We start from the raw sequence: 16126 nt of genomic DNA on the forward strand, positions 1-16126 counted from the left end.
ATTCTTCAGAAAGCTAAAACCAGACAATGGCACCCTTCTCATGCTAACATATTAAAATTAGAAGATACAACTGCAAATGAAGTAATTAGGAATCATGCAGATCCTCAAGTGGCACTTTGGCAAAAGACCTGGCATGATTTGGGAAGCCTTATGCCACTTATGCCGAACACAAGGCTTGGGATAGCAGGGGTAGTATAGGTGTGCGAATAAACAGGACTAGGCAAGGCCAGCATGTTCAGAATTTCATAGGCAGTACAGACCTGTTGTTCTTTTATGAATAGGTCAAAATCAGTGTGAATAAATGTGAAGTAATTGAATCGCACAGAACTCCTAAAATTTTTGTTACTTCCTGAGTGATAGGAGTATCTGACATCAAGTTCTTAAATCCCGTGAATCTCTCTCTCTCTCTCTCTCTCTCTCTCTCTCTCTCTCTCTCTCTCTCTCTGTGTGTGTGTGTGTGTGTTTGTGTGTGTGTATTTGTATGTGTGTGTGTTTGTATGTGTGTGTGTTTGTATGTGTGTGTATATGTGTGTTTGTATGTGTGTGTGTGTTTGTGTGTGTGTGTGTGTGTGTGTGTAGGGATGACTTTTGCTCTAATGTTACTCTTCCAGGGCTCCTTCAGGAGGGTTAGTCACTAGAAACACCAAACCATGATTACAAGCTTGGAACTTTCAGCCCCACTCTCCTGTTGTCTGGGGAAAGGAAAAGCGAAAGGGGCTGGAAATGGTGTTAATAATCGATTGTGCCTCCTTGATGAAGCTTCTGTTCTGTAAAACTCCCAGTAGTGCAGGATTCTGGGAGTTCCCAGGTTGATGAACATGTCTATAGGCTGGGAGAGTGGCACACCCCAACTCCATGGGATGGGGGCTCCTGCACTTGGAACCCTCCTAGACCTTGTGTTACATATCTCTTCCTCTGGCTATTCATCCATATCCTTTATTGTATAATAAACCAGTAAATACAAGTATTTCCCTGAGTTCTGTAAACTGTTTTAGCAAATGATAAAATCAAAGTCAAACATAAGTTCTGGGGAACCTGGAGACCTACTTGTGACTGGTGTCTGAAATGCCGACAGTCTTGTGGGACTGAGCCCTTAATTTGCACTTAGTGTCAAAATCGAACTGAATTATAGGACACCTAACTGGTGTCAGAGAATTGGTTGATGTGTGTGTTTGTGTGTGTGTGGGGGGGGGGGGGGCGGGGGGACACAGACACATCTGGCCTCAGAAGTATTTTATGAGTAGAAGAGAAACATGGAGTTGTTTTAGACAATAAACCAAATAGCCTCACCTATCTCTCTTGACTCCATAGAGGCTGGGAAGGAAAGTAGAAGGAATGGAGTGGGTTACATAACAATTCTTAGGATGACTGATTTGCTCTTAGGAAGACTTCAGATTCAAACAAAATGAATGTCCATTGTTAATTATTGGTTAGATAAACTTTATTTAAAACACCAAAGATTTACAGCTAGATAAATAGCTGAAGGGAAGTTATTATATACACTGAATATTGTATTTAGCAACTTAGGTAATAAATTTAACATAATTAGTTAACTTTCCTACTTTGAAAAATCTATACTTTTAAAATATATCAGCAAATAAGATTTAATAATAAAATTATATCTGCAAATGAATTTTGAGGAGCACACATTACATTAAAAATCACATATTATCTTATACTTTAATATAAAATACATTACTGTTGTTCTCTGCATATATCAGTTATATAAGGTATAGCTACAGATTAATTTCATAACTCATAAGGAAAAGTAGTCTCAGTCAAAATCAATAGTCAAAACTTGTATGCAATTCATGAAAGATAATATATATCTGAGCTATATTACACATATTTATTTAAAGAAAATGGTACACACCCCAAATATGCTATTCATCTCAAGTTTAATTTCACATTACTTACAAATAAATGATTTTATTTTTTACATGCACATATTTATGTACTTTTTATTTTGAGCTAATTTTAAATTTACTGAAAAGGTGCAAAACTGCACAGAGATTTCCCAAATATTTCCTCATCAAGTCCCCCAATTTTTACAACTGCATAACCATAGTACAATTTTCAAAATAAAGCCATTAACATTAGTACAAGGCTCTTAACTAAACTACAGAGCTTATTCACATTTCACCAGATATATTTTAATTTTAATTACATTTATTGGGATAAATTGGTTAATAACAGTATATAAATTCCAGGTGTAGAATTATATAATATATTTTATAATGCAATTCATTGTGTGCTAATCACCCAAATCTAATCTCTTCCCATCACCATATATTTGACTCCTCTTTACCATTTACATCCTTCCCTCACCCCCCCTTCCCCTATGGTAACCACCATACTATTGTCTGTGTCTATGAATTTGTTTTTTATGTTTTGTTTGTTCATTTGTTGCTTTTTGTTTTATTTCCCACACATGAGTGAAATTATATAGTTCTTGTTCTTTTCCATCTTAGCATGATACTCTTAAGATCCATTCATGTTTTTCAAAGGCAATATTTCATCTTTATAATGGCTGAGTAGTAGTACATACATATATACACTAGAGGCCCGGTACATGAAATTTGGGAAGTGTGTGTGTGTGTGTGTGGGGGGGGGGGGTCCCTCAGCCCAGACTGCACCCTCTCACAATCCAGGACCCCAGGGGGGATGTCTGACTGCCTAATCGGGCCTAAACCAGCAGTGGGACATCCCTCTTGCAATCTGGGACCACCGGCTCCTAACGGCTCACCTGCCAGCCTGCCTGCCTGATTGCCCCTAACCACTTGCCTGCCTGCCTGATCACCCCTAACTGCTTGCCTGCCTGCCTGATCGCCCCTAACCACTTGCCTGCCTGTCTGATCACCCCCAACCACCTCTGCCTCAGCCCCCACTGCCACGGCTTTGTCCAGAAGGACGTCTGGAAGGTCATTTGGCTGTCTGGTCTAATTAGCATATACACCGAGTGGCCAGATTATTATGATCTCTGAATGCATAATAATCTGGCCACACAGTGTGTGTGTGTGTGTGTGTGTGTGTGTGTGTGTGTGTGTGTGTGTGTATTAGAGGCCCAGTGCATGAATTCGTGCATGGGTGGAGTCCAGCCAGCCTGGCCTGGGGGAGGGGACATGGGTGGTTGGCCGGCCTGCCTGCTGGTCAAACTCCGGGTCGAGGGGACAATTTGCATGGCGTCCCTCAGCCCAGCCTGCACCCTTTCCAACTACCAGTCTGACATCCCTCTCACAATCCGGGACTGCTGGCTCCCAACCACTCACCTGCCTGCCTGCCTGCCTGCCTGATTGCCCCCAACTGCTTCTGCCTGCCAGCCTGATAACACACTAACCACTCCCCTGCCAGCCTGATCGATGCCTAACTGCTCCCCTGCCAACTCGATTGCCCCCAACTGCACTCCCCTGCTGGCCCGGTCGCCCCCAACTGCCCTCCCTTGCTGGCCTGGTCACCCCTAACTGCCCTCCCCTGCTGGCCTGGTTGCCCCTAACTGCCCTCTCCTGCAGGCCTGGTCACCCCCAACTGCCCTCCCCTGCTGGCCCAGTCACCCCTAACTGCCCTCCCCTGCCAGTCTTGTCACCCCTAACTGCCTTCCCCTGCAGGCCTGGTCCCCCCCAACTGCCCTCCCTCCCCTGCAGGTCCGGTCACCCCCAACTGCTCTCCCCAGCCAGCCTAGTCACCCCCAACTGCCCTCCCCTGCTGGCCTGGTCGCCCCTAACTGCCCTCCCCTGCTGGCCTGATTGCCCACAACTGCCTTCCCCTGCCGGCCATCTTGTGACCACATGGGGGGCGACAATCTTGTGACCACATGGGGGCGCCCATCTTGTGTGAAGGTGTGATGGTCAATTTGCATATTACCTCTTTATTATGTAGGATATATATATATATATATATATATATATATATATATATATATTGCATCTTCTTTATCCAATCATTAATTTAAGGACACTTAGGTTGTATTTTATGTCTTGGCTATTGTGAATAATGCTACAATAAACATAGGAGTACATCCATCTTTACAAATAAAAGTTTTTAAATTCTTTAGGAAGGTACCCAGAAGAAGGATTGCTGGGTCATGTACTACTCTTAAATTTTTGAGGAACCTCCAGACTATTTTCCAGAGAGGCTGAATCAATTTACATTCCTACCAGCAGTGTACAAGTGTTCCCTTTTCTCCAAATCCTCTCTAACACTTGTTATTTTTTGCCTTATTTATAGTTGCCAGTCTACCAGGTGTGAGATGGTATCTCATTGTGGTTTTAATTTGCATTTTCCTTATAGCTAGTGAATTTGATCATCTTTTTCTATATCTGTTGACCACCTTTATGTGTTCTTGGGGGGGGGGGGGGGAATAAATGGATTTTAGATACATGCCTGCTGCACTATGAACTTACTATAATCAAGACAAAGAAAAACCCAGGAAAACGGCATTGCACCACTCTGGGGCACCACTCACACAGCAACTCTGAACAAATGCCACATGAAAAATTTTGTAGAGATGGTTAGTAATTGTTTCCTAAAGGATAGAACAGAGTAAGAAACATCCTCTAGTTTAACCTCTAGAGGTACTATTTTCCCCTCTTCCCATCGCTGATTGCTTATTTTGTGTCTCATTATCTAATTGACCATTTTTTCTGGCCTTTAATAAGATTCCACTCTGTTTCTGGCAAGTCATTTGTGCTAATAATTTCCGGCTCAAGTTCTTTCTATAGCCTCATGTAAATGATGACTTGTTGCTTTGCTAAGAGCTCATTTGCTGGACTGTAATTTTGGTTCAAGAAGAATTAACGTTTTGTAAAACAGATGGTGGATAATAATTCATCACACCTTGAAAGTTTCAATGATGCTGCTGCTGCCAGAATGAAAGCCAGATTCATTTAACAGGTGTTCCATTGCCTCTCGCTATTGTGCGAGCTGATATAAAACTTTTCTCTCGTGCATGCCTTGATTTGTTTTTTGCAAAATCTTCAATAAGCCTAAGGTTCTCTGAGTGGCAGACAGCATATTTTCATAGGGCGAGTCTTTCTGTGTGAATACAAAGGGGGGGGGAAAAAAGCAATCCCTGGACATTCAGCACTTCTTTGGTAGAGAGATAACTACATGATTTTTGCTAACCTTTTAAGATATCCTCTTTGCCAAATCAAATTCAAGGCTTAAAACTGCATTTCTAAAGCAGCCATTCTGACTCAGCAACTAAGAATAAGACTGAAAAAATTTTTGAAAGATCAATGAAATAGTCTTTCTCACACAGAAAGTTGTTTGCAAACTTAAATCCTCCAAAGAGTTACACTGGCTTGCTTTGCACAGACTCAGACTTCAAAGCTACCTTTTGAGGATTTATTCTATTAACCTTCCCAGGTACTGTGCACAGCCCATGGTGTAGACAACAATTCTCATGCAGGGATGTGTGTGGAGAGGCAAATCTAGGAGGAGGTGTCCTTCAGAATGATGTATAGACAGTGATGGCCAGAGTTTCTAGCATGATCACAGAAAGAAGTAAGATAAACCCTACAATTTGATTTTTTTATCTGTAAGAAGTCCTTCCCATTATGATTTTGAAATTTAAAAATGAATATTAAGAGGTGGATCTCATAAAGGTAAAAAGTAAGCTCTGAAAATGCAAGCTGAGCACTCTAAGGACAGACTTCTGGGAGGAAGTAAGGGAACAACTGTGGTGAAAAGATAGGTATTTACCCTGCACCCCGCCTCCAGAGGGGAAATCTGAGGCATGTTCAACATTATCCCTAGAGCTCCCCAATGGGATTGTGTGCCCCAGTGGAAACTGATGCTCATGCTCTGTTTACTTCCTTCCCTTCCCTTTCTCACACCCCCACTTGCTAATCAGTACTTCCTTGGGTCACCTCCAAAGAATGTACTTGCACACAAATCCTTATCCCAGTGAGTGCTTCTGAGAAAGCCCAACCTAAGATGATATGTGTACCCATGAGTCACTCTGAGCTATAAGAACACCCTATTTCTTTATTTTCTACTTTCGTAGGCAGTCTAGAATAAAAGGCAATATAAAACTCAGTCTGAGAATAGACAGTCTTCTGCAAAAAGGGCTCTTAGTATAGATGAAGATCAATTCCCTGCATAACAGGTATGAGTTTCCAAATGCTGCCATACAAATAACCACAAATTTGGTGGCTTAAAACTATATAGATTTATTTTCTCACAGTTTTGAAGTCTAGATATCCAAAATTATGATGTCAGCAGGGCCATACTTCCTCTGAAGGATCTAATGAAAGATGCTTTCTTATCTCTTCCTGGCTTCTGGTGGCTGCTGGTACCTTGGCATTCCTTGGCTTGCAGCTCTATCCCTCCAATCTCTGCTTCTGTCTTCACACGGTGTTCTTCCTCCTGTGTCTCTGTATCTTCACAAGGCATTCTTGTAAGGACACCAATCCCTGGATTTAGGACTCCCCCATCCCCCCCAATCTAGTATGACTTCATCTTAACTTGATTACATCAGCAATGTACCTATTTCCAAATAAGATCACATTCACTGATACTGGAGTGTGGACTTGGACATCTCTTTTTGGAGAAACAAATCAACCCAGAGCATGCTACATCCACAGAAAAATCAAGTCAAGTAGTATTACTGGTCTGAAATTCATGTGCCCAACACTTTAGTAGACCGAAATTCAAAGCATCAGCATTTGGAGTCAGGAAGGTTTATTGATCAAGAAGGTGCCAATGGAGAAGATGGAAGCCCTATTGGTGTCTCAGATCCATCTTAATAAAGTACAGAGTTCAAGCTTCTTTTATGTCAAAGACATTGAAAAAGAAAGAGAGGAGAGATCCAAGATGGCGGCGTAGGTAAACATCTAAACTGCTGCCACGCACAACAATTTCAAAACTACAACTAAAAAACAAAATGTCTGTCACCCAGAACCATGGGAAAGCTGGCTGAGTGGAAGTTCTACATCTAGACGGAAAGAGAAAAGAGCATTCAGGGCACAAGCACTGAAAAACTGATACGTACTGGCGGCAGATCCCGGCTGGCGGCGGGCATTGCTTTCTTCAACCTGAAGAGAGACAAGCTCGCGATCTCTCTGAAATCCAGTTTCTGGGGAGAAGCTGGACTGTCTGCCATCGGGTTAGAAAGTGAGGGAGGCTTGCTTGCAGAGCTGCGCACAAGAATAATTGTTTGCTGTGCTGGGGCGCAAGACGCGGTCGGAGAGGCAGAGACGGCTCACTGCTAGCCATAGCTGTTTGCCATGCTCTAGCCTAATGATGCCCTGAGACTCTGCCCCGCACAATCTACAAACACACCCAAGCTCCAAGCAGCGGCTTTTGCATATGAATGGCCTTCTCTATTGCAGTTTAACCTAGCAAACTTGCAACCCGGTGCAGACAGCTCCAAGGCCTCCAAGCTCCAAGCAGGGAGGAGAGGACTGTGGTTCTCACTGTAGCTCCTGCAGGGTGGCCTCAGACAATAGCTGAACTGCACCCCATTGGAGATCCAGAAGCCAGTGTACCTAGTGGTCAGTGTGAGACACCATATTTCAACTCCTCACATCCATAAGTGACACAGTCGGGAGGCGGACTCAGTGAGCACCAAAGCCCCACTGAAACAAGGCCTGCACCATAAGCGTGTCTCCAGCGCAGCAGTTCTCCCATTATAGACACAGCGGGTCCTCACAGCCTGTCAATTCCTCCCAGTGTACCAACAGCAATCAAGGCTTAACTACTCTAAGACTTTGCTTTCAGCCCACAAAGGGGTGTACCAAGAGCGACCACCTCGGGTGATTGGGGAAGCTGAGCTACTGGCCCCTATAGGTCACCTACCACAAAAAGCCACTCTATCAACATAGGGAGGCAACAAAAATGCAGAGACACAGAAGCATGTCATGAATGGGAGAGATGGAGGAAAGTAAACTACTGGACAACACAGAGTTCAGAACCACATTTATAAGGTTACTCAAGAATCTTCTAAAAACTGCTGAGAAACTTGAAGAGACCTTCAAGGACCTTAATGAGAATGCCAAAAAAAATGGAAAAGGACCAGTCAGAAATTAAGCATACACTGTCTGAAATAAAGAATATACAGAAATTAAGCATACACTGTCTGAAATAAAGAATATACAGAAACTCAACTATAGATCAACGTACCCCAAGAGTCTAACCAAAGATCTAGAATATGAGGAAGAAAAAACACCCAACCAGAGAGGCGGAAAGAAAGAAGAATCCAAAAGTGTGAGGATAGTGTAAGGAGCCTCTGGGACGGCTTTAAGCGTACAACATCCGGATTTTTGGGGTGCCAGAAGAAGAGAGAAAGCAGGATATTGAAGGCCTATTGGAAGAAATAATGACAGAAAACTTTCCCTACCTGGTGAAAGAAATAGACTTACAAGTTCAGGAAGTGCACAGAACCCCAAACAAGAGGAATCCAAAGAGGACCACACCAAGACACATCATAATTAAAATGCCAAAAGAAAAAGAGAGAATCTTGAAAGCAGCAAGAGAAAAACAGTTAGTTACCTACAAGGGAGTACCCATACGACTGTCAGCTGATTTCTCAACAGAAACTATGCAGGCCAGAAGGGAGTGGCAAGAAATATTCAAAGTGATGAATAGCAAGAACCTATAACCAAGATAACTCTGCCCAGCAAAGCTATCATTCAGAATTGAAGGTCAGATAAAGAGCTTCACAGACAAGAAAAAGCTAAAGGAGTTCATCACCACCAAACCAGGATTACCTGAAATGCTGAAGGGTATTCTTTAAGAAGAGGAAGAAGAAGAAAAAGGTAAAGGTAAAAATTATGAACAACAAAAAGACATCAAATACATACCTACCAACAAGTGAATCTAAAAATCAAGTGAATAAAAAATCTGAAGAACAGAATGGACTGGTGAATATAATGGAATCAGGGACATAGAAAGGGAGTGGACTGACAATTCTCAGGGGGAAGGGGGTCTGAGGGGTGCCGGAAGAGATTGGACAAAAATCTTACACCTCTGGATGAAGACAGTGGCGGGGGGTGAGGGCATGGTGTGGGGTGGGGAATCAGGTGGAGGGGAGCTATGGGGGGAGAAAAGAGGAACACCTATAATAATCTGAACAATAAAGATTTATTATTTTAAAAAAAAAGAAAGAAAGAAAAGGAAAGGGAGGGGCTGTTTTGGAAAAACTCATGCAGCAAGCATAATTCCTCTAATAATTAGCATATCTACATGCAAAAACACAGCAGGCATAAACCAAATGGTGTCTTATAGCAGAGCCTTTCCTGTTACATGAGCCCCCTTCCCCACTCACTCATACATAAATATGATGATCATCATCATTTAAAAAATCTCCTCTAGCCAGGAATATAGCTCTTAGCATAAACAGAAAACCCATTGCCAATGTTTCCTCCTTATATCAGCTCCTGATTTTTCTTTCTAGTCTAGTTATAGTCCATAGCACTTTTGCTCTCAGAACTTAGTGTTTGCCTTGAATCTCTATTCTACTCTCTCCTGAGAATACTGAGCAATTTTGACAAGACAGTGCCTTCCCTTAATGAGGCGAGAGCCAAAAGCAGCGGTTTATCAGCCCCTCGCAATACCTGACCTTAGCTGAATCCTATTTTGGTCGCTCTGAGAAACACAAACAGCTGGGGGGAGGGGGGGGGTTGGGAAGCAGCCACATGACATTTTCAGTCAGTCCCTTGCCGTGGAGCCTGTCCTTTGTTAAAAGGCTATTTCTCTCTCATCTTTGTAAGCACACCTGGTTTCCAAGGTAAATACTCCCGGGTTCTTGAGTAATTTACAAACCAGTCATGGCATTTGAGCCACATAAATGTATATTCAGCTTCTTTGATGTGATTTCTCTTTCGATAATGAGAAGACATTGAAAAGGAAAGGGAAGGTTATTGAACATACAGAGCAAAAGGTCCATCACTAATTATCTGAAAGCCTGAAGATCCAGCATCCTGATTAGCACAGGCCTGGAAAAAACACAGAGTAAGACTGGACATTTATTCTTCAATTAGAGAGAAGAATAATGGCTGCCTTCCAGATATCCTGGGAGCAACACTTCAACTCCATCACTGCTTGATCAGAAAAGTAATTTAAAACACACAGAAATGCACATTTAGGGTTTATGAACATAGCATCAGAATGCTCTCGCGTGGAAGTCACTCCTGACTTTTTTCAGCTTTTATTTCTTAATCAAATTAGTCCCCCGTTTTGAGACAAAAACAAAGAGCAGTTCACAAAATTATATATGCCGTGCTATCTCAACTATTTAAAATGTACACACTTTTAGAAGGAAACATAACAAATGACTAACTAGTTATCTTTGAGGATATGATCATGAATGTTTTATTATTTTCTTTTCAATATTTTTATGTTTAAGTTTTCTACAATGAGCACGTATTAGTAGTATTTTATCATTAATTTTAATATGTGTTGAATGCTTAATGTACATAACACAAAGCAAAGAAAATTGTGCATTTTATCCTGTTTAATTCTGAGCAAAGGGGGAAATGAAAGGACTTAATGTAGGAAGTGTTATCTTTACTAATGTGGATGAAAAAGGGGCCACATACTAAGCCTAACAAGCTCAGGGGAGGCCTGCATGGTGGGTCTTACAAACTCAGAGACCTAAAGTAACCACATAGGATGGTCTGAAGTTAAAACTTCCTGACTAAAAGTGAGCCATGGTAAGTAGGGTAGCCTTGTCCTAAGCTGGTATCTTCCTTGACAAATGTCAATCTTTACCTTAACTGAGCCTGTTTATTGTCTTTTTGTATTATAACACTAGCAGCCCCATGCACAAAATTTGTGCATGGGTAGGGTTCCTAGGCCTGGCCGGCCATCAGGGCCAATCAGTGCCTTCTGGCTGACAACCGGGGCCTTCCTCCATTCCGCGCCGCCACCTGGTGGTCAGTGCATGTCATAGCAAGCGATCGAACTCCCAGTCTCCTGGTCAAACTCCTGAGGGGACACTTTGTATATTAGCTTTTTATATATATAGATACCTTTGGAATGTCAGAGTAATCCCCTTTTTTTCCAGACTCCTCAGGGCACATTCTCCCACTGGAACTGGAAACCACAGAACTGCAACCCCTCATTGTTACTAGTATCTTGTTCTTCCGCGAATCATCTCCGTGTGCTATAAAAGTAAATTGTTAACTCTCCTATAACCACCAATGTAAAAGAAGTATGTGTCTATCCCTTTTACTTTTTATCCAATCTCAGAGATTTCTACACTTTGCTTTCTCCCACCTCCCCAATCTATCACCAGTGGATTTCATGTAACCCCTTATGTCATCCCCTTTGACTCATGTATAAATAAGTGGTAAAACTGCCATTTTCTGAAGCATTTTCTCAATCTTGGCAATTCTGCTTTCTGAAAATTGTCATCAGTTTGGTTCAAATAAACTTATAAAAAATCTCTACAGGTTTGGATATTTCTTATGTTGACACTAGGTAACCTGCCTAAAATCACTTACCTGATAAATGGTAAAGTCAGGATTCAAACCCAAGTCTGCAAAATTTCATTCTGTCTCAGAGAAAAGAGGCTATTCTAATAACAATAGCTGAGATAGTAAAAATAGTGGAATCAACTTTTATAAAATAAGCTTTGTAAAACTCAAGTAAAAATAATACACCTAAATAAAATAGAAGTATCCCTGGCCAGTATGGCTCAGTTGGTTGAGTGTCATCCCATGCAGCAAAAGGTCACAGGTTTGATTCTCGGTCAGGGCACCTGCTGTGGGTCCTTTGTCTTGAGGCTTTTTATCTCTCTTTAGCCAGTGGGAATCCTAAGGGAGGTATTAAAGAATATTCAGTGGCTTTCCCGGTGTGTCTTTCAATATGTTGATTCATCAAAATGTATGTATAGAGGGCTCAGGGTTATTTTTTTTGGTTAGTTTTGTTTTTAAAGAATGTCATTGAAGAAAGAGTGGGACAGAGGCAAGTCTGCCCCCAGATAGGTATGGAATGTGGAAACAATTTGTTCCTAGATATCCTTGGTTAGGGAAGATAAAACCTTGTGATTCATTAGTTGGCTGTAAATTGCTCAAATTGTTTGGCCTTGTTTATTTTGTCTCAGTTTCCCTTATTCCATTTGCCAAGGAATTTCTCTAGTTTCTTACTATCCTGCCTCAATAACAAGGAAATTCTCTGGTTCGTTTTCTTTTGGAAGTGAGGGAAAACCAGTTCTTTCAGTGTTCTCCCCAACAGAAGATTAGTTATAATCTGTCTCTAGTGCCATTTCCTCATTTACCAATAAGTACTCACTTCCCAGCCCTGACTTCCATTCTGGTCTTGCTCAGGTCTTAGGCTAGAATCTGCAAAGTCAGATTATCACCAAACTTTATACATATGCTCATCTATGGCATTTCTGCAAGCTAATGTCCCTCTTCCTAAATATTCTCTCCTCTCTCTTCTCTATGTCCCATACCTTCAAGGTTTTATAGTTCAAGTTCCACTTATCTGTGAAATTTTCTACTAAAGTGTCCTGCATTACTGTTTTCAAACTTTTCATTTTAAGGCTTTATATCTCAATGTCTTTAGTAAGATCCAATTTATCTGTTTCACATTTAGAGAGTATCTCATAGTTAAAGTGCAGTGAAGGCTGATTAGAAAATTTCCAGTCACGTTCATCTATGAAAGATAGACATGTGTCAGAAAGAACATTGGCTCTGAGTGCAAATCCTGCTTTTCCTACTTTCTGGTATGTGATCTTTGAAAATCACTTTACCTTTATGTATGTGTATGTTTATTTGTGAAATCATAATACCCACCCAGTATGAGTGCTATAAGTGTGAAAACATATGACAATCAACTAGTACCACACCTGGCACAGAGCAAGCACTCACTAAATAATAGCCATCAATATTAAAAAGCACTACTTGCCTGATTATTCACCACTCCAGGCCCTGTGCACAAAATTCGTGCACTGGTAGCGTCAATAAGCTTGGCCAATGACCAGGGCCAATCTGTGGGGCGACTGGCGGGGAGACTGGGGCCACCTGCTCACCGGCCCTGACCCTCACCACTGCCACCAGTTGCTGTCTTTGGGGCGATCAGCGGGGCAATCGGGGCCCCTGCTCACACCCACTTTGGCCTGACACCACCCACTCACCAGCTCCACCATCCTGCTGTGGTCCTGCTCTCGTCAGTGCCCATCAGGGCCGGCAGCACCTCCACTGCTGCCTGCTGCCAGTGCTGAGTCACCAATACCCGCCATGTTCTGCGCCAACCCCTGGTGGTCAGCACACGTCTAACTCCCAGTTGGTCAAACTCCCGCCCGTGGGGACAATTTGCATATTGGCCTTTTATTACATAGGATTTCAATTTAACTCAGTACCAAAAATAGGTCGTGTTTTCTATCACCAATCGATTTTTTTTCCTAGTCTTTGATGTCTAGGAAGGCTGTAGAAGAGAATAATATTTGTTAATGAAATGGAAACAATGTTGTGAAAACTAAAATAAAAACAACTTCAGGAGATCGGAAGTGGAAACGTTTGGATGTGTTAAGCCAAGTATCAAGAATGACCTCATGGTTTCTTGGTCCCTAGAGCAAGAAAGATATAAAATAACATACATTTCTTCTGAGGATCTCTTGAGGAATATCTTGACTGCCCCATTCCTGTTGGCCAGGCATTTTAAATCTGCACTGATCTGGAGCAGATTAAAAATTATAAGACACAGATGAGATTTATGTGACAGCCTCCTGCATCATTTTCCTCACCTCAGTGACTTTAGTCCCCAGAAGGACACTTTTTTTTTTTTTGTAAAGTGCTTCAATGCTGCAGAATTTAACACGTTGCCTTCCTTTTGCTTATTTCTCCAAAATCCTGCTCTACAAACTTTTTGGCCTTTCAGCTACAGAAAATATTTCTCAGGGATACATAAAAGTGTCAATGTTACCAGGCGGTCTGGTGATGTATGGCATACCTCTTACCAGAGCAAAGGCAATGGAGAAGGTACTGCTTTGAATCAAACACTGACAGGAGCCAAAAATCATGATGTAATACCTTCTCCAATGGACTATGTAGAAATGTACAGGAGATGCACACCACACCGCAGGAGAGCAAGCCCAGCTTTAAGATGAGAACTTGATGAGCCTCAGAACTGTTCTCATGTTAGCTAACTTGAAATTTTGCATGAAAACGCATCGCATGCATGTTTGAGGTTCTGCGAGGCAGGACTAAGAGAACGTGCTCTTTCTGCACTTGGCCGATTCCTATTTATACTTTAGAGCTCAACTCAGTAATTTGCTTCCTCAAGAAGCTTTCTGTGACCCTCACTGCATCCATCAACACCACCAGCCTGCACTGCTACAGCCACCACCACAGCCGCCACCCCCACCCCCTGCCCCCACTGCAGCCCCACCCACCTCGGTGGCCCGTGCATGCCTCCAAAGACAGTATCACACTCTATGTAACTGTCACTTGCTGCTGTATGACTAGACTTATTTTGTGGTGTCAGGGACTGCTTTTGTTGATTTTCTCTCCCTGGTGCCTAACAAAATGACTGCCGTATAGTAGGTACTCAACAAATGTATGCTGAATGAATGAACAAACCTAAGAACAGAATTACTGTTCAGAAATGCTTGCATTTCTTATTTTTAAAAAAAGTTATCTGCTTTTTAAAAAATTATAGTCAGATTTTCACAGTTCAGAAATTACTCTATTATCTTCATTCTTTCCAGCCACTAAGGAACACTAAAGAAGCAGTTTACTGAATGACATTCTAGTGACAAGAAACAGGTAATGTGGCTAATTCCAAAAGTAATTTCCATGCAGAGTTTACCCACAAGAAAAATATGGCTAAATGCTTCTTAAGGCAGTAGGATGAGAAGCACTAAATGAATTCAACTGGCTGTGTCTTTCCAGACTCTTTGAGAATTTGGTATGGTGGAAGCCAATTTTGAAAATCTGTTGTAAAAAAAAAATCCTAGTGTTTCACTACCTTCAATTGTGACTGACGTAGATGGATTTCCAAACATGGAAGTGCGTGTCAGATTCTAAAATGGATTGTCATCAATGATCCTTAAATAATAAGGGGGGAAACCTGGAATTATTTTGTTTATTTCTAAAGGTTGTTCCTTTTTTTGGAGGGAGACTGTCACTTACTTTAAAGAGAATAGAAGGAACAGAAAAAGAAGGGAGAGAGGCAGAGAAAGAGATAAGGAGAGGGAGTGCAATATATATATATATATATATATATATATATATATATATATATAAATCATGTCAGACATTACTGCCAAAAACAGAATAACTTTGGAGTCTATAACTTCTGGTAACATGAAACTCACTTCCTCTGTCTGGTTCTAATTCTGCCGCTAACAATGTGGCAGACATTAAGGATGTAACTTCAGCCTCTGTTTCTTTTCTGTAAGTTTGGAAGCTAGTGGTGTTTACCCAAAGGCCCCTTCATGCTCTGGTTTCATAAACTTGTACAAGTAAGTTCCAAGTGCTCCTTCACTCTGCCTCTCTCTCAATTAGAAAACGAAACGCCCACGTCAAGGTGGGAAGCACTACAAATGAGCACCTACCTAGGAATCTCAGAGGGTTTGTTTGTGTTTTTGTTTTTAACTTACTGGTACACAGTGAAGGAAAGTTGCTTTATTCTGCTGCCAAGCTCAAGGGGAGTTATAGGCACAATATCTATGTTTGAATTTTAAGTCCTCTATTAATCAAACACCCCCAGGTTTTAGTGTTGATCTCATTCCAATAATTCAGCACCTTACAACAAAAAGAAAATAAGAAAGACAAACCAACAGAGTTAGTTACATGGCTCTCCTGGCTGTTGTCACCAATTCCTTTCATCAATGTGTTCCCAGAGGAGGGATATAGCCCAGGAAATAAATAAAATATTTGCAATAATAAAAGTAATAAAATATGTGTGTCTCACCTATCCATTTATTTAGCACCCAGCATTCACCAAGGAGGGAGACTTTAACCAATTCTCTTGCCAGTCCTCTCCCCAAATCAGAGAAACAAAGATAATAAGAAAAGGTGAGGGAAATGTGGCAAAGAGGAAAGCAAAGTTTGTTTTTCCATTAAGAATTACATACATGTATCACCATGGCTAAGTATTTTATTATTTCCTTTGTTTTTGCTTTTAAAATTAATATTATTAGTAGAAAATTTTTTAAAATACGTTTTTATTGATTTCA

This window comes from Cnephaeus nilssonii (assembly GCF_951640355.1).
Source record: "Cnephaeus nilssonii genome assembly, chromosome: 4".
NCBI lineage: Eukaryota > Metazoa > Chordata > Mammalia > Chiroptera > Vespertilionidae > Cnephaeus > Cnephaeus nilssonii.